Source organism: Hyla sarda, chromosome 2 (genome assembly GCF_029499605.1).
Source record: "Hyla sarda isolate aHylSar1 chromosome 2, aHylSar1.hap1, whole genome shotgun sequence".
In the NCBI taxonomy this organism is placed as follows: Eukaryota; Metazoa; Chordata; class Amphibia; order Anura; family Hylidae; genus Hyla; species Hyla sarda.
The window spans coordinates 22,020,280-22,044,420 of NC_079190.1; the positions used below are offsets into that span (position 1 = coordinate 22,020,280).

The 24,141-nt window shown below is 45.8% G+C and overlaps 1 protein-coding gene and 1 long non-coding RNA gene across 15 annotated transcripts in view; one reads left to right on the top strand and one right to left on the bottom strand.

Annotated features, from left to right (window-relative positions):
- Positions 1-4,459, bottom strand: part of LOC130358298 (uncharacterized) — a 45,025-nt gene extending 40,566 nt beyond the window's left edge. Inside the window, exon 1 of the long non-coding RNA XR_008889456.1 lies at positions 4,337-4,459. This is a non-coding gene — a long non-coding RNA (uncharacterized LOC130358298). The remainder of the gene's footprint in view (positions 1-4,336) is intronic.
- Positions 1-24,141, top strand: part of DLG2 (discs large MAGUK scaffold protein 2) — a 1,357,480-nt gene that overhangs the window by 794,794 nt on the left and 538,545 nt on the right. The window lies entirely within an intron of this gene.

Here is a 24,141-nt window from a genome sequence, read left to right on the forward strand (position 1 = left end):
AAGGGGGGCTCTAACTATGTGCTGCCTAACATAGGGGGATCTAACTATGTGCTGTCTAAAGGGAGGGATCTAACTATGTGCTGCCTAAAGGGGGGCTCTATGTGCTGCCTAAAGGGGGCTAAAGCACGTTATTCCAAACCATTTAGGAATGTTAGGTGATGTATGCCCTTTATGGATTAACCAGGTATTAGTCCCCTTGAAACAACTTTTAAATCACTATTGTGGCCAGAAAGAGTCCCTGTGGGTTTTAAAATTCGCTTGCCCATTGAAGTCAATGGCGGTTCGCCTATTCGCAAACTTTTGCGGAAGTTCACGTTCGCGAACCGAAAATTTTATGTTCGCGACATCACTATCCCAGACGTGTTCAGGAGGAAATCACAAGATGTCTACTTGTGCCTCATTTTTCATATGGTATGGATAGTGTTGTGCGGCATTAGTCATGACCGGGGGTGGACAGGGAGAGTGAGCCTTAAAGGGAGTAGTCGGTGGGAGCTCGTGACATCATAGCCCCGCCCCCTCATGATGTCATGCCCCGCCCCTTCAATGCAAGTCTATGGGAGGGGCATGATGGCTGTCATAGACTTGCATTGAGGGGGTGGCGCGTGATGTCATGAGGGGGCAGGGCTATGATGTCACGAGCTCCCGGAGCTGGCTCCAGCATTCAGAACAGTTTGTTCCAAACGCAGAGCAGCAGAGTACCCCTTTAATCTGTCCCTAGAAACACTCTTCTTGCCTACTTGCCCATCTGCCCTAAATGGCAGATCGACAACTTGGAGCCAGTCCCTCCCTGTCCTAAAGTGCAATGGGAGTAGCGGTACACAAATAATATTGTACATAGTTGGGGACAGGTCAGAAACATAGCAGGAAAACAACCAAACAGCCAGATAAACCAGACAGAATATAAATATACAAACAGGGCAGGATATAGCATACTAACATACAGTTCAGAAACCGGAATCAAGATGAACGGCAGATATGAATAAATGAACAAGACTAGATATGGAATAAGTATACAGTAGAAAACAGGAGATACAGGGGATAAACAGATGTACTGAATGTAATACACTAAACAGGACAGGAAACATAGAACACTGTTCACACTGGACACTCAACAAAGAACAAACTAGACGCCCTACTCCCAACACAGAGGGACATCAATACCAGAGCCAAATAGAATCCTAACCAGCGGGCACACTCCACCGTGTCATCAGGATACTGGCCTAGAAGGAAACAGAAAAATAATACACAAAACACTAGACTGAGAACGGATCAAGATAACAAACAGGAATAATACAAAACCAAACTCCATAACATGGAGGAATATGGGTCAGGACTCTAAACAGGAATACTAAATACAGAGCACGGGTACAAGCAAGACTCACAGAGTGAACACAGACTGAGATATGACAAGGTACTAAAAGCCGACAGATGTACATAAAACCAAGCAGACTATAATCAATAGCATAATAGGAAACAACCATGGTTAAAACTCTAACAGACATAGCAAAGGTAAAACAAATAACCAGCACAGAGTCCGCAGAGCTCGGGTTTAAATAGCCCCCCCTGAGTTCCCATTGGCTAATAGCATTAACTATTCCCTACCTAGGGAAAATAGCACAGAAAATGTTCATACATAAAAACAAGGTCTGAACAGGACCTAAAACTGAAAAATGCAAAAACACAGAAAGAGAAGTTACAGCATTACTGTACTGCATGTGCAAGTGATTCTACTATGTAAACGCTATGTGAAGACACCCTAAATGTGACCAGTAAGGGCTATGATGACTGATCCCCATAATATTCTGCTTACAGACTCAGGGTAGACTTAGGCTAGTTTCAGACTGAGGAATTCCGAGGGCCACGCAAACATTGTGGTCCCCGTAGATGGCAAAGTATTTTGCGTGGATTCTGCTGAAAGAATAAGCAAGATCATTCTTTGGAAGTGGAAGCCTCGGCTCTTAAATTCTGTACAGTGGAATCCCAATCCTAATTTCTAAGCGGAATTAAGCTCAGACATTTTTAGTCTGTTAGGCCCGTTCACACTGAGAATTTCCACCGGGACAAACTCCAGGCAGAGATTCTCAGTGAAGTAAGCGATGCCTGCGTTAGGACCACGTAGACCTGCTTCATCTGCATGAAATTCAACCGAAAGAATGAACATGTTTGTTCTTTTCAGCAGAAAGTCATCAGTACAATTTCCACATCAGAAATTCTGCTGCAGAATTCCATTGAGAACCATGGGAGATGCTGCAAAGTGGATTCACCTGGAAATTCTGGGAGGAAATTGTAAGTATGAACCGGCTCTTAGGGTCTATTTACATGGCAGATTTCCACCTCCAATTAAAGTCTGTAGACTTCTATGGGATTCCGCACTCCCATTCACACTTCTGAATTTTTGCATATGGAATTCTGGTAGCGGAAGTTCAGAAGTGTAAATGGGAGTGCGGAATCCCATAGAAGTCTATGGGCTTTTATTTGAGGCGGAATTCTGTATGCAGAAATTCTGCCGTGTGAGTAGACCCTTAGCATACTCTTCACAGACTCTATATAACCATCAACTCAGAGTATAGAACCATGGTAGAAAACACATTCAACTTGGAGGTGGCTGAGTACACAAGTCACGGACTTCATGTTCTAACATAAATTCATCAAAATATAAATAAGAGTGGACCGGTTCTCAAAAATGTTAGGATCTGTCCACTTTGAGGACCAATTGGTGGTGATCTATTGTAGAACACCTCTCCTTAAATGGGCACTATTATTAAAACAAATGTTTGCTATTGTACTCCTTATGGTAAATAAAAAATTAGGTTTTCTATGTTTTATTTGTGTTTAAAAAATATGTCACTAGGTGTCTCCCTACTTGTCCAGAACACTTTCCCCCCATCTCTTGCACAGACTTTGGACTCCTGCTGGCTTTCCAAAATCAGGAAATGCAGTCTGGAGTGCTGTGTGTGCAGCCTTATCCAATCATAGCTCATCTCACACTGAACTGCTCTTGGCTGTGTGTAGCAGAGTGAGGGAGGAAGTTCTCCCCTGTATGGCTTCAGATGATGTCACGCCTGCTGGGGAATGCCCCTTCCCAGTCTGTGAATCTGACTGAGACTGAGCAGAAAATACTGAGAAATATCAGGGTAGAAAACTAAAAAATTATAAAAAAAATAAAGGCAGGGGGTGGTTTATCATGATGGGGGCAGTGAACTGGGAGGATTATAACATTTAACTAGATCATGAGAGGTACTCTTTAATATGTTGTGGAGTAGAGGTCACCAACCCACCCAGTCCTCAGACAAACAGATTGGGTTGGGGACCACTGTTTAAAAGTAAAAGCATGAAAAAGTCACTTGTAGATGGCAACTTTTATGGACTTTATGTCATTTTGCTTAGTCGGGCACTGCTGCGCTGGTACCTCTGCATGAACATTCGGCAGTCTAGCTATCTGTAAGTTGAACTGAATGAGTAGGGATTGTTTTATAAGGTGTTACGTCCTCTAAGAGGACATGATCTCCATACTGGATTCAGGGCTCGCAAAGGACTTAGGGGAAGCTGATCACTTCTCATTCACTTTTCACTGATCACTTTGCATTAAGGATATGTTAAAAAATTTCCGGGCGGACATTCCGCAGACAGCAGGCGCCAAAAGAACAAACCGGGACTAAGACCGCTCGGAAATAAGCTGTCTCCATGAAGTTGGCAATGAATTTTTGAGTGGACACTAAATAGTATGAGAAATACCGGTGTGTAGATATGATACCCAAAGTATTAAAAGTGGATTAAAGTTGAGTATAAAAAATTTGTCTTTGTTTAGTCTAAGGACTCTTAATTTGTTGTAGCTATCCCAAATCATAGTAAAAGGTTGAAGGGGTACTCCGCCCCTAGACATCTTATCCCCTATCCAAAGGATAGGGGATAAGATGTCTGATCGCAGGGGTCCTGCATCGGGTGCAGTGCCGGTGGCTCATGATGTCACGGCCACGCCCCCTCAATGCAAGTCTATGGGAGGGGGCATGATGGCACGCCCCCTCCCATAGACTTGCATTGAAGGGGCATGGCCGTGACATCACGAGCGGGGCTTGACCATGACGTCACGAGCCTCTGCCCCTCATCGCCAGTCATCCGGCACGGAGCGAAGTTCACGCCGTGCACCGGATGTCTGGGGTGCCGCAGCCGAAATCACGGGGGTCCCCAGTGGCAGGACCCCCTCGATCAGACATCTAATCCCCTAAGATGTCTATCTTAGTAAGCAGGAGGAAAGGAACTGAAAAGTTTGAGAATAGAAAAAAAATTTTTTATATCGCTGGTGGCACCAAACAAATAATAAAATAGGGATACTCACCCATCCCCATCGGTGCCATAATGAGGTTTTCCGCTTCCCGCTCATCTATGCTTCTTCTATGTGCCTATAATGTGTTGTTTTAGTTGGGACTGTTCAGTCAGCCCAAGCGATCGTCTGAGCAGGGCAGTTTTCGCGGGGACAAAGCGTCACTGGAACCAAGGAAAGATAGAAACATAAACATCACCAAAAATTCTTTGAAAATATGGTTAACATATAAACTTGATATAAAGTCATTTTTGAATGACACATCCCCTTAGATAATGAACACTTTTTAGATTTTGGTTTTTTGAGTTAAATAATGAAAACTGATAAGAAAGAAACTTGGTCATTTATATTTATAGTAAAACAATGAAACATTTCAACATTTCAAGACAGATTAGGAATGAATTTGCTTTTGTATAGGGGTACTTCACTGCAAAACATTTTCTTTTAAATCAACTGGTGCCAGAAAGTTTTTGTAAATTACTTCAATTAAAAAATCCCAATCCTTCCAGTACTTATCAGCTGCAGTATAATACACAGGAAGTTATTTTCTTTTTTAATTTCCTTTCTGTCTGACCACAGTGCTCTCTGCTGACACCTCTGTCCATTTTCGGAACTGTCCAGAGCAGGAGAGGTTTGCTATGGGGATTTTCTCCTACTCTGGACAGTTCCTAAAATGGACAGAGGTGTCAGCAGAGAGCACTGTGGTCAGACAGAAAGGAAATTCAAAAAGAAAAGAGCTTCCTGTGTATTATACAGTACTGCAGCTGATAAGTACTGGAAGGATTGGGATTTTTTTTTATAGAAGTAATTTATAAATCTGTTTAACTTTCTGGCACCAGTTGATTTAAAAGAAAATGTTATCCCGTGGAGTACCCCTTTAATTCTGCAGGTTTCTAATTCTCTTTCATTTTCTTCAGTGTTAGCAAACTTTACCGCGACTCTCTTCAACCTGAAGGACTATTAACATTTTAGCATCTTTATATGCTATACTTCTACAAAAGCATCCTCTTATTCACCTGCTCGGCAGTTTTCACATTGAGTTATTGATAATCTGACCCCTATAAGAACAATGGCAAAAAAAAGGTAAGTGGCAAGAAAAAAATCTAAACAACCTCCGAGTGCTCCTGAGAGTCCCACCGATCACACAATGATAGGTAATGGTGATCCAAAGGATATACTAAAGTCAAAGGGGTCATCCAGAATTGGAAACACATCGCTGCTTTTACTGCTGTCCTCAGGTTATGTTTTGTATTACAACATGGCTCAATTCTCTTCCATGGAACTGAACTGCAATACCGCACACAACCTGACAACAAGAGTGGCACTGTTTCTGGAAGAAAGCAGCTATATTTCTTCTAATCCTGCATAACCCCTTTTAAGTCATCAATGTTCTTCTTCAGAGACCAATTCAAATGGAATTTTCATCCAAAACATCATACTTTTATTTGTAAACCAGTGGTTAGAACAGTAGTAAACTTGAATATTTTTATTTTTAATTTTTATTTATTTTTTATACGTACAGCAGCGATGCATTTAAGGGGTACTCCACTGCCCTGGGTGCGGGCTGTGGAGGTCATGATGTCACGGCCACGCCCCCTCAATGTAAGTCTATGGGAGGGGGCATGGCAGCCGCCACGCCCCATCTCATAGACTGACATTGAGGGGGCGTGACGTGATGTCACGAGGGGCGTGGCTGTGACAACACAACCCCTGCAGCCAACACCAGGCGTTCGGAGCAAAGTGTTTCAACCGCTGGGGCAGTGGAGTACCGCTTTAAAGGGGTACTCCGGTGGAAAACATTTTTTTTAAATCAACTGGAACCAGAAAGTTTAACAGATTTGTATATGACTTCTATTAAAAAATCTTTATCCTTCCAGTACTTTTTAGCAGCTGTATGCTACAGAGGAAATTCTTTTCTTTTTGAATTTCTTTTTTGTTTTGTCCACAGTGCTCTCTGCTGCCACCTGATGCCTGTATCAGGAACTGTCCAGAGCAGGAGAAAATCCCCATAGCAAACCTATGCTGCTCTGGACAGTTCCTGACATGGACAGAGGTGTCAGCAGAGAGCACTATAGACAAGACAAAAAATAAATTCAAAAAGAAAAGAATTTCCTCTGTAGCATATGTGGTAGCCCTTGGGGGGTATATGGTAGTGGTGGTATGGTATCGGTATGTGAAGGGTTAATGTTAACCCTAGAGTTCGTGACGCCAGGCTGTGGGTTGGTATGCTGAATCAGTGTTCCGGCCTATCGCCGCCCTTCCCAGTAACGATAGGTGCATAAAATAACTGAAGGTCCACAAGGAGATTTGAACTTGAACTAAGTGCTTGCAATATTCACAGCACAGTAACAGTCTCATACAAACAGTCCTTAGGTTGCTTAGTGACTGGCAATAGTTGCGGACCTTGAGCTAGACAATAAGTCTCTGAATTTAGGAAGAGATTTGCAGATCCGTCCGGATTTAGGGAAGTTATTAGGTCCGGTGATGCTGCAGAGTGTTTGGGAGGTGATACACTGTATATTTATAATCGTTCAGCCGTTGCTGCAAGGCTCAGGCCTAACTCACTGCGATTACTGCTGTACAGGTCTTGCTTGCTTGCTTTCCCAGGAACAAGAGAGAGAAACATGGCCGCCCCTCCCTTATATGGGCAGGGGGCGTGGCGAATCTGATTGGTCCGAACGTCTGCCATTCACCATTACATGGTGTGATGGGATTGCTTACGTCACAGGGCCTCCAAAGGTGCTTAAGCTAATACCATAGAGTTCACCTTGTCACATGACCCGCAGGTCCTGCAACGCTAATGGAAACAAGTAATTAACCATTTATTTACATATACTATGCTATTTACATTAACTTATGCATAAATTACTAATTATACACTAGAATAGAGGCGGCTAGGGGTAGACTGGCTAATAGGGATCCCTATGTCCTAGGGACTCTGGCTATGGGGACCCATAAATAAATAAGTACCGTATAGAATGCGGTACTGGGACACCACACATACATCCGCTAAAAAGTACTGGAAGGGTAAAGATTTTTTAATTGACAATTTCAAATCCGTTTAAAGGGGTACTCCGGTGAAAACCTTTTTTCTCTTAAATCAACTGGCTCCGGAAAGTTAAACAGATTTGTCAATTACTTCTATTAAAAAATCGTAATCCTTCCTGTACTTATTAGCTGCTGAATACTACAAAGGAAATTCTTTTCTTTTTGGAATGCTCTCTGATGACATCACGAGTACAGTGCTCTCTGCTGACGTTATTATAATAATAATAATAATAATAAGTCTTTATGTATTTATTGTTGTCCTTAGTGGGATTTGAACCCAAGACCCCAGCACTGCAAGGCAGCAGTGCTAACCGCTAAGCCACCATGCTGCCCTTAGCATACATCTGCTATGCGCGGTTGCTAAAATGGACAGAGATGTCAGCAGAGAGCACTGTGCTCGTGATGTCTTCAGTGTTTCAAAAAGAAAGGAATTTCCTCTGTAGCATTCAGCAGTTAAGTACTGGAAGGATTAAGATTTTTTAATAGAAGTAATTTACAAATATGTTTAACTTTCTGGCACCAGTTGATTTAATAGAAAAATGTTTTTTCACCGGAGTACCCCTTTAACTTTCTGGAACAGGTTAATAAAAAAAAAAATAATCCACCGGAGTACCCCTTAAGGTTTTCTGCTGTTCTAGGCAAGAGGGGTGGTGACGGCCTAGTCGGAGAGAGGGGGGGGGGGAGGGGGCTGTTAAAAGCATTGTAATAGTTTGGGAAGTGGGGGGTGCGTACTCGGTAATTTCAGACTACTGCCTCCTAAGCCAGCTTCTTCTTCTTCTCCGGGGCCGCTGCAGCCTCCTTTCTCCTCTCCTCTACCGGCGGCGCTGGCTTTTCCTCAGGCATGGTCGGAGGGTGGTGAGATAAGACGCTCATCCTTAAAGGGGTACTCCGGTAGTAAACTTTTTTTTTTTTTTTTTTAATCAACTGGTGCCAGAAAGTTAAACAGATTTGTAAATTACTTTTATTTAAAAATCTTAATCCTTCCATTACTTATCAGCTGCTGTATGCTCCACAGGAAGTTGTGTAGTTCTTTCCAGTCTGACCACAGTGCTCTCTGCTGACACCTATGTCCGTGTCAGGAACTGTCCAGAGCAGGAGCAAATCCCCATAGCAAACCTATCCTGCTCTGGACAGTTCCTGACATGGACAGAGGTGTCAGCAGAGAGTACTGTGGTCAGACTGGAAAGAACTACACAACTTCCTCTGTAGTATACAGCAGCTGATAAGTACTGGAAGGATTAAGATTCTTAAATAGAAGTAATTTACAAATTTGTTTCACCTTCTGGCACCTTCCAAAAATTTTTCTGACGCTTTGTCTGCAAATAGATCAATACAAGGCCAGTTTTACAATTTAGGTGAAAATCCCCTTTAAAAAAAAGCCACAAATTCATTTTTATATCCGTCTCTGCAGACTCGTTTTGTATTTTGTACATTACTGACTGCGTTCCAAGAACTCAATTACCTGAAGTGCTTTGTAAATTGTTTTGTCAGCTAAATGCCCGCCACCTTTTACCGTTGATGGAACTTCCAGCATTTAAATTTTTTTTTTAATGAACATTTGGTTGTGACTTTATAATTAAAACTCTATTATTTTACTCCAAAGAAAGAAAATCACCGTAATGGCAGGAATATATATGTGTTACAATTTATTTTTATTTTATTTATTTAGGAAGATGACTTTATTATGACTTTATTATGGCAAAATTGTGCATTTGTATAGGGTATGAAAACATTTACAGCTATTTATTTATTTTTCTTCCAGTGTGTTTAAAAGGCAAATTGAAACAGCTTTCCAAATAGTCTTAATTAAAAATCTCCTACTGTTTTGTGTCTTCAGCTTCTATGCAGGTCTATGTGTCTCTATGGGAATAGACTACGCACAATGCTTGTGTAGTCTGACCCTGAAGTATTGTTTTATTGCCTTATATCTGCTCTTCTTTTTAATATCTGCAGTTTAGGAAGAAGATGGAGCAAAGGGTAGGATAATACATGACTGTGGGATCAGACTACACGGGGTCGTTTGTAGTCTGTTACCATGGAGACACATAGAAGCTATAGGCACAAAGCAGTAGATTTTTAATCAAGACTATTTTAAAAGTTGGAAAAGTTGCCCTTATTGTTTATTTTAGATGAAACAAGGGCATTCCCAGTGTGCCACCACAACTCCCATCAGCTTTTGGCTGTCAAGGCATGCTGGGAGTTCTAGTTTTGCAACAGTTGGAGGCACACTGTTTGGGAAACACTGCTATATATATATATATAGGGTCATGGCAGGGGCCTAAGCCAGCAAGAGAATTGGTGCTGACAAATAAGGCTTTCTTTAGAAAGTGCTACATATCTTACTAACAGAAACCACAAACATCCACAGGCTTAAAGGGGTATTCTGGGTAAAAACATCTTATCCCCTATCGAAAGGATAGGGGATAAGATGTCTGACCGCGGGGGGTGGGGCGCCGCTGGGACCCCCCACCATCTCCCTGCAGCAGCCCCCATTCTATGCGTAGATGCGTCTGAGGTTTCAGAAACCTCCGGGCTTCCGACACGTGGACGTGAGGTCACGCCACGCCCCCTCCATTCATTTCTAGGTGAGGGGGCGTAATGGCCACAACGCCCCTGCCATATACATGAATGGAGGTGGCGTGGCGTGACGTCACGTCCCTGTCTCGGAAGCCCGGAGGTTTCCGAAACCTCAGACGCAGCTTCACATAGAATGTGGGCTGCTGCAGGGCAGGGAGATCGTAGCCCCCCCCCCCGCCCCCCCATGAGACTTATGAATGGAAGGTAATTCTCAAGGGTTACTATAAACCACTCTAATACCCTATTTTCCCATACACTCTAGGTGGAACAACCCTTGACTTTCACTTTAAAGTGAGAAGTTGAATTGGGTCAAAATGTTATATATATATATATAGCTGGGGGTGGTGTAAAGATAAGAGAAGAGAAAATTGATACTTACCTTCCCTGATCCCTCACTCCTGACATTCAGACAGGGCCTGGTCTCTGTTCATCACCACTTCCTCCTCATTCCTGTGATTCATTGTCCCTGCAGGAACTGCTGCATTCAGCCAGTCACTGGTTACATTCACTACCGCAGTCACTGGCTAAATGGGCAGTTCTTATAGGGACAACGGGGGAGATTTATCAAAACCTGTGGACAGGCAAAGTTGCCCAGTTGCCAATAGCAACCAATCAGCTCACTTCTTTCATTCTTAAAGTGGAAAATGAAAGAAGTGATCTGATTGGTTGCTATGGGCAACTGGGCAACTTTGCCTGTCCACAGGTTTTGATAAATCTCCCCCAACATGTCACAGGAACCAGAAAGAAGCAATGATGAATGGAAGCTACCAGTCAGGGCAGCTGCAGGGGATTGAGGTTGGTAAGTATCACTTCTCAGCTGTATATAGAGAAGTGATACTCACCTTCCCTGATCTCTCACCCCTGGCATACATCCTCCTTCTCTCTTGTGACACATCGAAAGAAGCAATGATGACTGAAAGCCATCAGAAAGAGCAGCTTCAGGGGATCAGGGTTGGTAAGTATCACTTCTCAGCTTTATATATATATATATATATATCTCATTGGTTTTCGCCCTGTATGACAGACTGTGCACTATGACCGCAGTTAGGGAATGTATCGCTTGCCGCCGGTAACACTACCAGGTACAACCGTTTTAAATAATATAAAAGAATTATTGGTACCATTGTCAAAATTGTGAATACGTTGCCATGCCGTGACAGTCGCTGACAGGCAATTACCTTTGTTCTTGTAATGCGAAAAGAACTTGTCACCGTTTACTACTTACCTCCCAGATCCACGACACAGCGAGGATATAGAAGGACGTTTCATACCTAAACTTGACAATTTTGTCAAATGTAACAGTCCAGGTCATCACTTATGAGTACTTTGTCCATCATATTACCTTTGAGAGTGCAGGGTTAGCGCCTTAATACGCTGAGTCAAGCCTCTTTTACTCTTAATGAGATGTTCTTCACTGTGACATGTACATTATTAATTTCAGATGATCATACCTTGACTGCAAATCAATGTTGCCGTGGTGGTTAAAGGGGTACTCCGCTGCTCAGCGTTTGGAACAAACTGTTCCGAAAGCTGGAGCCGGTGACGGGAGCTCCTGAAGTCATAGCCCCGCCCCCCTCATGACATCACGCCCTGCCCCCTCAATGCAAGTCTATGGGAGGGGGCGTGACGGCTGTCACGCCCCCTCCCATAGACTTGCATTGAGGGGGGCGGACGTGATGTCATAAGGGGCGGGGCTATGACATCACGAGCTCCCGGCTCCAGCGTTCGGAACAGTTTGTTCCAAACGCTGAGCAGCGGAGTACCCCTTTAAGTCCTGTCTAATGTTTTCAGCAGGTCTTGTTGGGTTTAGAATGGTCCCCGGTAGGTTAAAGCAGCAAGCCCACCTGAAAAAGCCTTAGCAGTAGTCTCCTTTGCACGTACTGTGCCATCTTTGGGTGGGACACATGGTCAACCACCTGCTGTGGGAGCTGCTATGTTACAAACTATCAGCCTTAAAGGGTGACTCCGCTGGAAAACATTTTTTTTATTTTTTAAATCAACTGATGACAGAAAGTTAAACAGATTTGTAAATTACTTCTATTAAAAAATGTTTAATCCTTCCAGTAGTTATCAGCTGCTGTATGATCCACAGGAGGTTGTTTTCTTTTTGAATCTCCTTTCTGCCTGACCACAGTGCTCTCTGCTGACACCTCTGTCCATGTCAGGAACTGTCTAGAGCAGGAGAGGTTTTCTATGGGGATTTTCTCCTACTCTGTACAGTTCCTAAAATGGACAGAGGTGTCAGCAAAGAGCTTTGTGGTCAGACAGAAAGGAAATTCAAAAAAAGAAAAGAACTGCCTGTGGAGCATACAGCAGCTAATAAGTACAGGAAGGATTAAGATTTTTTTTAATAGAAGTGATTTACAAATCTGGTTAACTTTCTGGCACCACTTTCTGACTGTGGACTTTCTAAAGCAGAGGACCCCAACCCAGTCCTCAGGCCCCACCAACAATCCAATATTAGAATTTTTCCTTGTTCTAGTCCAATGGCGTAATTGAAAAAAAACATGGAATGCTGGTGGGCCTTGAGGACTGGGTTGGGGACCACTAGTGTTACGCCGAGCGCTCCGGGTCCCCGCTCCTCCCCGGAGCGCTCGCTACACTCTCGCTACTGCAGCGCCCCGGTCAGATCCACTGACCCGGTGCGCTGCGATACCGCCTCCAGCCGGGATGCGATTCGCGAAGCGGGTGGCGCCCGCTCGCGATGCGCACCCCGGCTCCCGTACCTGACTCGCTCTCCGTCGGTCCTGTCCCGGCGCGTGCGGCCCCGCTCCCTAGGGCGCGCGCGCGCCGGGTCTCTGCGATTTAAAGGGCCACTGCGCCGCTGATTGGCGCAGTGGTTCTAATCAGTGTGTTCACCTGTGCACTCCCTATGTATACCTCACTTCCCCTGCACTCCCTCGCCGGATCTTGTTGCCATTGTGCCAGTGAAAGCGTTTCCTTGTATGTTCCTAGCCTGTGTTCCAGACCTCCTGCCGTTGCCCCTGACTACGATCCTTGCTGCCTGCCCCGACCTTCTGCTACGTCCGACCTTGCTTCTGTCTACTCCCTTGTACCGCGCCTATCTTCAGCAGTCAGAGAGGTTGAGCCGTTGCTAGTGGATACGACCTGGTCACTACCGCCGCAGCAAGACCATCCCGCTTTGCGGCGGGCTCTGGTGAACACCAGTAGTGACTTAGAACCGGTCCACTAGCACGGTCCACGCCAATCCCTCTCTGGCACAGAGGATCCACCTCCTGCCAGCCGGCATCGTGACAGTAGATCCGGCCATGGATCCCGCTGAAGTTCCTCTGCCAGTTGTCGCCGACCTCACCACGGTGGTCGCCCAGCAGTCACAACAGATAGCGCAACAAGGCCACCAGCTGTCTCAACTGACCGTGATGCTACAGCAGCTACTTCCACAGCTTCAGCAATCATCTCCTCCGCCAGCTCCTGCACCTCCTCCGCAGCGAGTGGCCGCTTCAGGCCTACGACTATCCTTGCCGGATAAATTTGATGGGGACTCTAAATTTTGCCGTGGCTTTCTTTCCCAATGTTCCCTGCACTTGGAGATGATGTCGGACCAGTTTCCTACTGAAAGGTCTAAGGTGGCTTTCGTAGTCAGCCTTCTGTCTGGAAAAGCTCTGTCATGGGCCACACCGCTCTGGGACCGCAATGACCCCGTCACTGCCTCTGTACACTCCTTCTTCTCGGAAATTCGAAGTGTCTTTGAGGAACCTGCCCGAGCCTCTTCTGCTGAGACTGCCCTGCTGAACCTGGTCCAGGGTAATTCTTCCGTTGGCGAGTACGCCGTACAATTCCGTACTCTTGCTTCAGAACTATCCTGGAATAATGAGGCCCTCTGCGCAACCTTTAAAAAAGGCCTATCCAGCAACATTAAAGATGTTCTGGCCGCACGAGAAATCCCTGCTAACCTACATGAACTCATTCATCTAGCCACTCGCATTGACATGCGTTTTTCCGAAAGGCGTCAGGAGCTCCGCCAGGATATGGACTTTGTTCGCACGAGGCGTTTTTTCTCCCCGGCTCCTCTCTCCTCTGGTCCCCTGCAATCCGTTCCTGTGCCTCCCGCCGTGGAGGCTATGCAAGTTGACCGGTCTCGCCTGACACCTCAAGAGAGGACACGACGCCGCATGGAGAATCTCTGCCTGTACTGTGCCGGTACCGAACACTTCCTGAAGGATTGTCCTATCCGTCCTCCCCGCCTGGAAAGACGTACGCTGACTCCGCACAAAGGTGAGACAGTCCTTGATGTCAACTCTGCTTCTCCACGTCTTACTGTGCCTGTGCGGATATCTGCCTCTACCTTCTCCTTCTCTACTATGGCCTTCTTGGATTCCGGATCTGCAGGAAATTTTATTTTGGCCTCTCTCATCAACAGGTTCAACATCCCGGTGACCAGTCTCGCCAGACCCCTCTACATCAATTGTGTTAACAATGAAAGATTGGACTGTACCATACGTTTCCGCACGAAGCCCCTCCTAATGTGCATCGGACCTCATCACGAAAAAATTGAGTTTTTGGTCCTCCCCAATTGCACTTCCGAAATTCTCCTTAGACTACCCTGGCTTCAACACCATTCCCCAACCCTGGATTGGTCCACAGGGGAGATCAAGAGCTGGGGTACCTCTTGTTTCAAGGACTGCCTTAAACCGGTTCCCAGTACTCCCTGCCGTGACCCTGTGGTTCCCCCTGTAACCGGTCTCCCTAAGGCCTATATGGACTTTGCTGATGTGTTTTGCAAAAAACAAGCTGAGACTCTACCTACTCACAGGCCTTATGACTGTCCTATTGACCTCCTCCCGGGCACTACTCCACCCCGGGGCAGAATTTATCCTCTGTCCGCCCCAGAGACTCTTGCTATGTCTGAGTACATCCAGGAAAATTTAAAAAAGGGCTTTATCCGCAAATCCTCCTCTCCTGCCGGAGCTGGATTTTTCTTTGTGTCCAAAAAAGATGGCTCCCTACGTCCTTGCATTGACTACCGCGGTCTTAATAAAATCACGGTAAAGAACCGCTACCCTCTACCTCTTATCTCTGAACTCTTTGATCGCCTCCAAGGTGCCCACATCTTTACCAAACTGGACTTAAGAGGTGCTTATAATCTCATCCGCATCAGGGAGGGGGATGAATGGAAAACGGCATTTAACACTAGAGATGGACACTTTGAGTATCTGGTCATGCCCTTTGGCCTGTGCAACGCCCCTGCCGTCTTCCAAGACTTTGTTAATGAAATTTTTCGTGATCTCTTATATTCCTGTGTTGTTGTGTATCTGGACGATATTCTGATTTTTTCTGCCAACCTAGAAGAACACCGCCAGCATGTCCGCATGGTTCTTCAGAGACTTCGTGACAATCAACTATATGCCAAAATGGAGAAATGTCTGTTTGAATGTCAATCTCTTCCTTTCCTAGGATACTTGGTCTCTGGCCAGGGACTACAAATGGATCCAGACAAACTCTCTGCCGTCTTAGATTGGCCACGCCCCTCCGGACTCCGTGCTATCCAACGTTTTTTGGGGTTCGCCAATTATTACAGACAATTTATTCCACATTTTTCCACCATTGTGGCTCCTATCGTGGCTTTAACCAAAAAGAATGCCAATCCTAAGTCATGGCCTCCTCAAGCGGAAGACGCCTTTAAACGGCTCAAGTCTGCCTTTTCTTCTGCTCCCGTGCTCTCCAGACCTGACCCATCTAAACCCTTCCTATTGGAGGTTGATGCCTCCTCAGTAGGAGCTGGAGCGGTTCTTCTACAAAAAAATTTTTCCGGGCATGCTGTTACCTGTGGTTTTTTTTCTAGGACCTTCTCTCCGGCGGAGAGGAACTACTCCATCGGGGATCGAGAGCTACTGGCCATTAAATTAGTACTTGAGGAATGGAGGCATCTGCTGGAGGGATCAAAATTTCCAGTTATCATTTACACCGATCACAAGAATCTCTCCTATCTCCAGTCTGCCCAACGGCTGAATCCTCGCCAGGCCAGGTGGTCTCTGTTCTTTGCCCGGTTTAATTTTGAAATTCACTTTCGCCCTGCCGATAAGAACATTAGGGCCGATGCTCTCTCTCGTTCCTCGGATGCCTCGGAAGTAGAGCTCTCTCCGCAACACATCATTCCTCCTGACTGCCTGATCTCCACTTCTCCAGCCTCCATCAGGCAAACTCCTCCAGGGAAGACCTTCGTCTCTCCACGCCAACGCCTCGAAATCCTCAAATGGGGTCACTCCTCCCATCTCGCAGGCCATGCGGGCATCAAGAAATCCGTGCAACTCATCTCTCGTTTCTATTGGTGGCCGACTCTGGAGACGGATGTTGTTGATTTTGTGCGGGCCTGCACTGTCTGTGCCCGGGATAAGACTCCTCGCCAGAAGCCCGCTGGTCTTCTTCATCCTCTGCCTGTCCCCGAACAGCCTTGGTCTCTGATTGGTATGGACTTTATTACAGACTTACCCCCATCCCGTGGCAACACTGTTGTTTGGGTGGTCGTTGATCGATTTTCCAAGATGGCACATTTTATTCCTCTTCCGGGTCTTCCTTCAGCGCCTCAGTTGGCAAAACAATTTTTTGTACACATTTTTCGTCTTCACGGGTTGCCCACGCAGATCGTCTCGGATAGAGGCGTCCAATTCGTGTCAAAATTCTGGAGGGCTCTCTGTAAACAACTCAAGATTAAATTAAACTTTTCTTCTGCTTATCATCCTCAATCCAATGGGCAAGTAGAAAGAATTAACCAGGTCCTGGGTGATTATTTACGGCATTTTGTTTCCTCCCGCCAGGATGACTGGGCAGATCTTCTACCATGGGCCGAATTCTCGTATAACTTCAGAGTCTCTGAATCTTCTTCCAAATCCCCATTTTTCGTGGTGTACGGCCGTCACCCTCTTCCCCCCCTCCCTACTCCCTTGCCCTCTGGTTTGCCCGCTGTGGATGAAATAACTCGTGATCTTTCCACCATATGGAAAGAGACCCAAAATTCTCTCTTACAGGCTTCATCACGCATGAAGAAGTTTGCTGATAAGAAAAGAAGAGCTCCCCCCATTTTTTCTCCCGGAGACAAGGTATGGCTCTCCGCTAAATATGTCCGCTTCCGTGTTCCCAGCTACAAATTGGGACCACGCTATCTTGGTCCTTTCAAAATTTTGTGCCAGATTAATCCTGTCTCTTACAAACTTCTTCTTCCTCCTTCTCTTCGTATTCCTAATGCCTTTCACGTTTCTCTTCTTAAACCACTCATCATCAACCGTTTCTCTCCCAAACTTGTTTCTCCCACTCCTGTTTCCGGCTCTTCGGACATCTTCTCCGTAAAGGAGATACTGGCCTCCAAGAAGGTCAGAGGGAAAACCTTTTTTTTGGTCGATTGGGAGGGCTGTGGTCCTGAAGAGAGATCCTGGGAACCTGAGGACAATATCCTAGACAAAAGTCTGGTCCTCAGGTTCTCAGGCTCCAAGAAGAGGGGGAGACCCAAGGGGGGGGGTACTGTTACGCCGAGCGCTCCGGGTCCCCGCTCCTCCCCGGAGCGCTCGCTACACTCTCGCTACTGCAGCGCCCCGGTCAGATCCACTGACCCGGTGCGCTGTGATACCGCCTCCAGCCGGGATGCGATTCGCGATGCGGGTGGCGCCCGCTCGCGATGCGCACCCCGGCTCCCGTACCTGACTCGCTCTCCGTCGGTCCTGTCCCGGCGCGCGGCCCCGCTCCCTAGGGCGCGCGCGCGCCGGGTCTCTGCGATTTAAAGGGCCACTGCGCCGCTGATTGGCGCAGTGGTTCTAATCAGTGTGTTCACCTGTGCACTCCCTATGTATACCTCACTTCCCCTGCACTCCCTCGCCGGATCTTGTTGCCATTGTGCCAGTGAAAGCGTTTCCTTGTGTGTTCCTAGCCTGTGTTCCAGACCTCCTGCCGTTGCCCCTGACTACGATCCTTGCTGCCTGCCCCGACCTTCTGCTACGTCCGACCTTGCTTCTGTCTACTCCCTTGTACCGCGCCTATCTTCAGCAGTCAGAGAGGTTGAGCCGTTGCTAGTGGATACGACCTGGTCACTACCGCCGCAGCAAGACCGTCCCGCTTTGCGGCGGGCTCTGGTGAACACCAGTAGTGACTTAGAACCGGTCCACTAGCACGGTCCACGCCAATCCCTCTCTAGCACAGAGGATCCACCTCCTGCCAGCCGGCATCGTGACAACTAGTCACTATTGACAGTAGCTATAATAGCTATAACAATGGGGCATCCTTTTCGTTTAGAGGAAAGAAGGTTTCTACACCAGCACAGATGGGGGTTCTTTACTGTAAGAGCAGTGAGACTGTGGAATTCTCTCCCGGAGGAGGTGGTCATGGCGAACTCGGTAAAAGAGTTGAAAAGGGGCTAAATGCATTTTTGGAGAGTAATAACATTACAGGTTATGGATTCTAGATTTATAGGGACAGAAGGTTGATCCAGGGATTTATTCTGATGCCATATTTGGAGTTGGGAAGGAATTTTTACCTCTAGTATGAGTGTTTTTTGCCTTCCTCTGGATCAACTCAGTAGGGACTCATTTGGGATATAGGTTGAACTTGATGGACTCTGGTCTTTTTTAAACCTTATGAACTATGTTACTATAGTATTTTTTGTGTAAGTATTATTGGTAAAGCTTTTTGTTTTAGGACTAGATGGGAAACAGTCTAAAAAGAAGACATTTCTTTTAGACTCTGGGCATGAGCCATCCTCTTGGCGCCTAAGAAATATGTAGAGTTCTCATGTCTCCTCAATATCCTATATATTAGTGGATTGTGATAGCCTGGGGGAGTAGGGTATATGGGGTGTAGCTGTGCGGTGACTAAAGGGTGTCTGGTTAACCCTTTCTATTCGTGATGCCAGGGTGGGGGCTCCTCTGTAATGCTTGTCCTACTGCCACCCTTCCCAAGAGCGATAGGGAGGTATAGAATAATTGAATGTCCACAATCGGAGAGTTTGCTGAAAACAGTTGGAACTTTTACTGAAAATTTTATGCAAGCTTCATAACAGGAACAGTCTCAATACATGCAAAGTCTCTCAGAGATTGGCAGTGGTTGGGACCTTAAGCGTTTTAGAGTCCTTAGACTGATATGCGCTGTTCCACTGGATTTAGGTGAATTAGTTGCAGTCCAGTAGTCACGCTAGCTTTAGCGGGGGATTAGTTTAGAACTCACGGTTTAGTTTAGGCTGAGGCTGGTAGGTTTTCTGGCCTAGATTGTATTTGAAAGTTGCGCAGATCCGTCCTGCTAGTCCAGCATCCACGAGAGCAGCAACCCAAGAGAGCGATAATTGGCTACAGCTCCCTTATATGGGCAGGGGCTGGACTAGAGCTAATTGTCCAATACTTCTGTCAATCACCTTCACATAGAATTATGGATAGCATGTGACCCAAGGACCTCCAAAGGTCCTCCAACATACCATAGAGGAATTAACATGGTCACATGACCGAAGGTCCTGCGACGCTAACAAGGTAAGTATACTATACATTATATTAAATATACATTATTATTATTATTAAATATCTACATATAAACATCACAGAATTAGAATAAAGGAGAGGCGACTAGGGGCTGTCCCATCTGGGGGACCCTACCTGAGCGTAGTTACTCTGACTTTGGGGACCACCATACCAGGTACGGTATGCAATACGGCACCCGGACACCACAGGATAATTTCTTATGTGCACAAGCAGTACATTTTATAGGTGCCCTGATGGGTAACACATTGTGTAATGGCATGAAAGAATATGACAGCGTTGTGAGCCAATTTGAATGTGTCTGATAGACCAAGGAGAAGTTTCTTCTGTAGAGTTTTTTTTTTTTTTTTTACCTTTGGGTGATTCCACCTGGATGACCAAATCCTAGATGAGCCAACGTAGTCAATGAGGTACTTAAAATAGAATAGGTGGGTCAATATAGTGACCAAAATGACACCCATAGTCATTGTCACTACCCTTGTCTGAAATGTTCCTCTTGGTATAGTTTAAAGGGGTACTCCGCTGCTCAGCGTTTGGAAAGAACTGTTACGAACGCTGCAGCTGGTGTTGGGTGCTTGTGACGTCATAGCCCGCCCCCTCATGACGTCACACCCACCCCCTCAATGCAAGTCTTTGGGAGGGGGCGTGACGGGCATTGAGGGGGTGGGGTGTGACATCATGATCGGGCGGGGGTATGACGTCACGAGCTCCCGGCGCTGGCTCCAGCATTCGTAACAGTTCTTTCCAAACGCTGAGCAGCGGAGTACCCCTTTAAGGGTTTTTCTCCTTTTTCTACCAATTTTTGATCCCAGTATAGAAAATATATAACAAAACTTATTTACACAATTTTTTAAGAGAAAAACAAAACCAAACAGCAGTGAGTTTTTCGAGTGAAGCCAACCTACTCACTATACTATTTATGGCTGTATCCATAACAACCTATCAATATATGACATAAGGAAGGCTATACCCAAGATGATGGTACTTAAAGGGGTATTCCAAGATTTTTTTTAAATTTGACTATGCTACAGGGGCTGTAAAATTAGTGTAGTTCATATTATAGTGTCACAGTTCTTATGGGATTTTCGCCCCAATATTTATTTTTAACAGCATACAAAATGACTGTTGTCTCGGGATTTCCCAGGTTGCAATGCAGCCGAGACCTGACATCACTAGTCAGGTGATCAGGGGGAGTCTGTCCTGCTTCAGTGGGTGGAGCCACAGAGAGATAATTTAGCAACAGCTGTAGGCACCCTGATTAAAAAACACTGATCTTTTGAGCTTATATGTGCTGCAATGGGTGGGGTGGCTGATGTGTGGGAGGGAGGATTGTAACTTCACCCTTACAAGCATGGAACTATGGGATGTGTAGTTGAAGAGACCAAACTCCAACAGGAAATACCCAGATATGGTGAAAAAAAAAAAAAAAAAAAATTTTTTTTTTTTTTTTTTAAATCAATTGGTGCCAGAAAGTTAAACAGATTTGTAAATTACTTCTATTAAAAAAAAAATCTTAATCCTTCCTGTACTTATTAGCTGCTGAATACTACAGTGGAAATTATTTTCTTTTTGAAACACAGAGCTCTCTGCTGACATCATGACCACAGTGCTCTCTGCTGACATCTCTGTCCATTTTAGGAACTGTCCAGAGTAAAAGGAAATCCCCATAGCAAACATATGCTGTTCTGGACAGTTCCTAAAAAGGACAGAGATGTCATCAGAGTGCACTGTGGTCATGATGTCAGCAGACAGCTCTGTGTTTCAAAAAGAAAAGAATTCCCGCTGTAGTATTAAGCAGCTAATAAGTACAGGAAGGATTAAGATTTTTTAATAGAATTAATTTACTAATCTGTTTAACTTTCTGGCACCAGTTGATTTAACAAAAAAATAATAATAAGTTTTTCACAGAGTTCCCCTTTAAAAAGTAACTGCCCCACTTTACTACCCCATTTATGGATTTTTTAGCACTCCAGTTTTTAACAATATAAATGCAATGCATTATCATTGTTGGAACCCCCCATGATCTCCAAAATGGGACCTCTGAGTGCTCTGGCCCACACCTTCATAGACAAACTGGTCCTGGTAGTAATGGCCCACTCAGGCTATCACTGGCTGAGCGTTGCATTACTGCCAAAGCTAGTACATCTTGGAAAGAGGGGGCCAGAGTGCTCTGTGGTAAGAGATGGGCCCTGTTCTGGAGGAGGGAGAAAAGTGACCTCACACTTACAAACAATGAATCATGGGACTTGTAGTTTGAGGGAATGAACTTCAACAGGAAATAGCCATTTCACAAAAAGATAGCCACAGCGTTATGGTAATCTCACCTCACAGCTATTTAGCTCCAAGACAAGCACGGATCCTTCCTAAGCATGTCCATTAATGTTTGGCAGGTAAGTACTAAAATCACCTTATGGTGGAGAACCCCTTTAAAGTAGGATAAACAGAATGCTACCATGTATCCCCCTATATAGGCATAGAATGCCTTTCACTTCCCCTCATGTAGCAATTGAGTCACAAAATAAAATACTGTCTCCCTGAGAGACCTCTAGGGGGAGCTTAAGCTCTCCCTGAAGACTGATCTGTATAGAGTTAACTTTGCTAAATGATAGTTGACCATCAGTTTCTGAAAATACAATACCTCGTGGCAACCGATTAAGGCTATATTTCCTGTAAATTTTTGGCCACCAAAATAAAACAGAACATTTGAGTCCCTCTATAAGTGAATGAAAAGTAATAGTCAGACTCTGGCTACAGCTCGAACTTCTGCTTTATCAATATATGGAGAATTTTACATTTTGGATGTAAATCCCCTTTAAAAGGGTACTCCGGCCCTAAGACATCTTATCCCCTATCCAAAGTCTGACCGCGGGGGTCCCGCCGCTGGGGACTCCCGCAATCTTGCCTTCGGCACCCACCTCTTTGAGCTGCACACCGCGCTGCCAGCTCACAAACTGGGGCCGGAGTATCGCGACGTCATGACTCCGCCTCCGTGTGACGTCATGCACCGCCCCCGCTATGCAAGTCTATGGGAGGGGGCCCCCTCCCATAGACTTGCATAGCGGAGGTGGGGGGTGACGTCACACAGGGGCGGAGTCGTGATGTCACGATACCCCGGCCCCAGTTTGTGAGCTGGCAGTGCGGTGTGCAGCTCAAAGAGGTGGGTGCCGAAGGCAAGATTGTGGGAGTCCCCAGCGGCGGGACCCCCGCGGTCAGACTTTGGATAGGGGATAAGATGCCTTAGGGCCGGAGTACCCCTTCAATAGTTAAAAAGCAAACGACCTGCAAAATCATTCAAAGTCATACAAGGTCATGTTGTCCTGACAGAACTGAACCCGTGACCCTTTGGTGCTGACTAGAATATGGGGGGAGATTTATCAAAACCTGTGCTGAGGAAAAGTTGTCCAGTTGCCCATAGCAACCAATCAGATCGCTTCTTTCATTTTGCAGAGGCCTTGTTAAAAATGAAAGTAGCGATCCGATTGGTTGCTATGGGCAACTGGGCAACTTTTCCTCAGCACAGGTTTTGATAAATCTCCCCCCTATGTGTTTTCCATCATGCTGCGGCTTCTGCCATAGAGCAGATGTTTCATTCTGTCCCTTTTCATACAGAAGAGCCCTTCGAGGTATTTTCTGGGAATACACAATCTGTGGCCTTTTAAAGGTTTGATCAATTAGGCTCCATTCAGGGTCTGATGAAGTTGTGTTTCTCAGTACGTAGAGCACTTGACAAAGAAATATAAAGGAGTCGGAGAACAAAATAAACTCTGTATTTCATCTCCAAGTAAAGTACCAACTGCGGCAACTCATCTCTTCCAAGGACCAAAACATCATTCAGTGCAATGAGCCAATAAAAGCCAAAGGTGCTTTCGAGACTGATCTGCAACATTAACCCCTTATTGTATAGCAGCATTGAGGAATTGAAAATACTGGATTTTGGGAAAGATTGTCAGTCTATAAAAATACTGCAGAGAAGAGTCTATGAACCCAACTCCCAGAGGGAATTCTCCAATGACCACTTTATACTTCGCCAGCCTAGCTCCATCAGAACTTTATGGCTTCCCGCACTAACACAAATTATGTGGCCCAAGTCCTATTTTCCTATAATCTCTAAGGGAATTATGGGGACTGTCATCACTCACACTGGAGACCTTTGTACATTTGTTCACTATATAGCTTCTTGATTTTAAAGGGGGTACTACCGTGCTGACAACTTATCCCCTATCTAAAGAATAGGGGATAAGATGCCAGATCGCGCGGGGTCCCGCTGCGTCGCACGCAGCTCCCCGCTCTCATCAGGCCCCGGAGCGAACATCGCTCTGGGTCTGATGACTGCCGATCACGGGGCCGGAGTATCGTGACGTCACAGCTCTGCCCCCATGTGACGTCACACTCCGCCCCCTTCCTTCTGTCTCGCCCGTGCCATAGACTTTCATTGAGGGGGCGGGGCTGTGATGTCACAATCGCCAGCCCCGTCATCAGACCCGGAGTGGATGTTCGCTCCGGGGCCTGATGAGAGTGGGGTGCTGCGTGTGAGATCGCGGGGGTCCCCAGCGGTGGGACCACGCGCGATCAGGCAACTTATCCCCTATCCTTTAGATAGGGGATAAGTTGTCAGCACGGTAGTACCCCTTTAATAGGAATTGTGTAATACTTTATTTTCCCTGTGGAGGCACTGTAGAGGAACTGAACACTTACTAAGTTCCTCAGCTATTGCATCTGGGATAT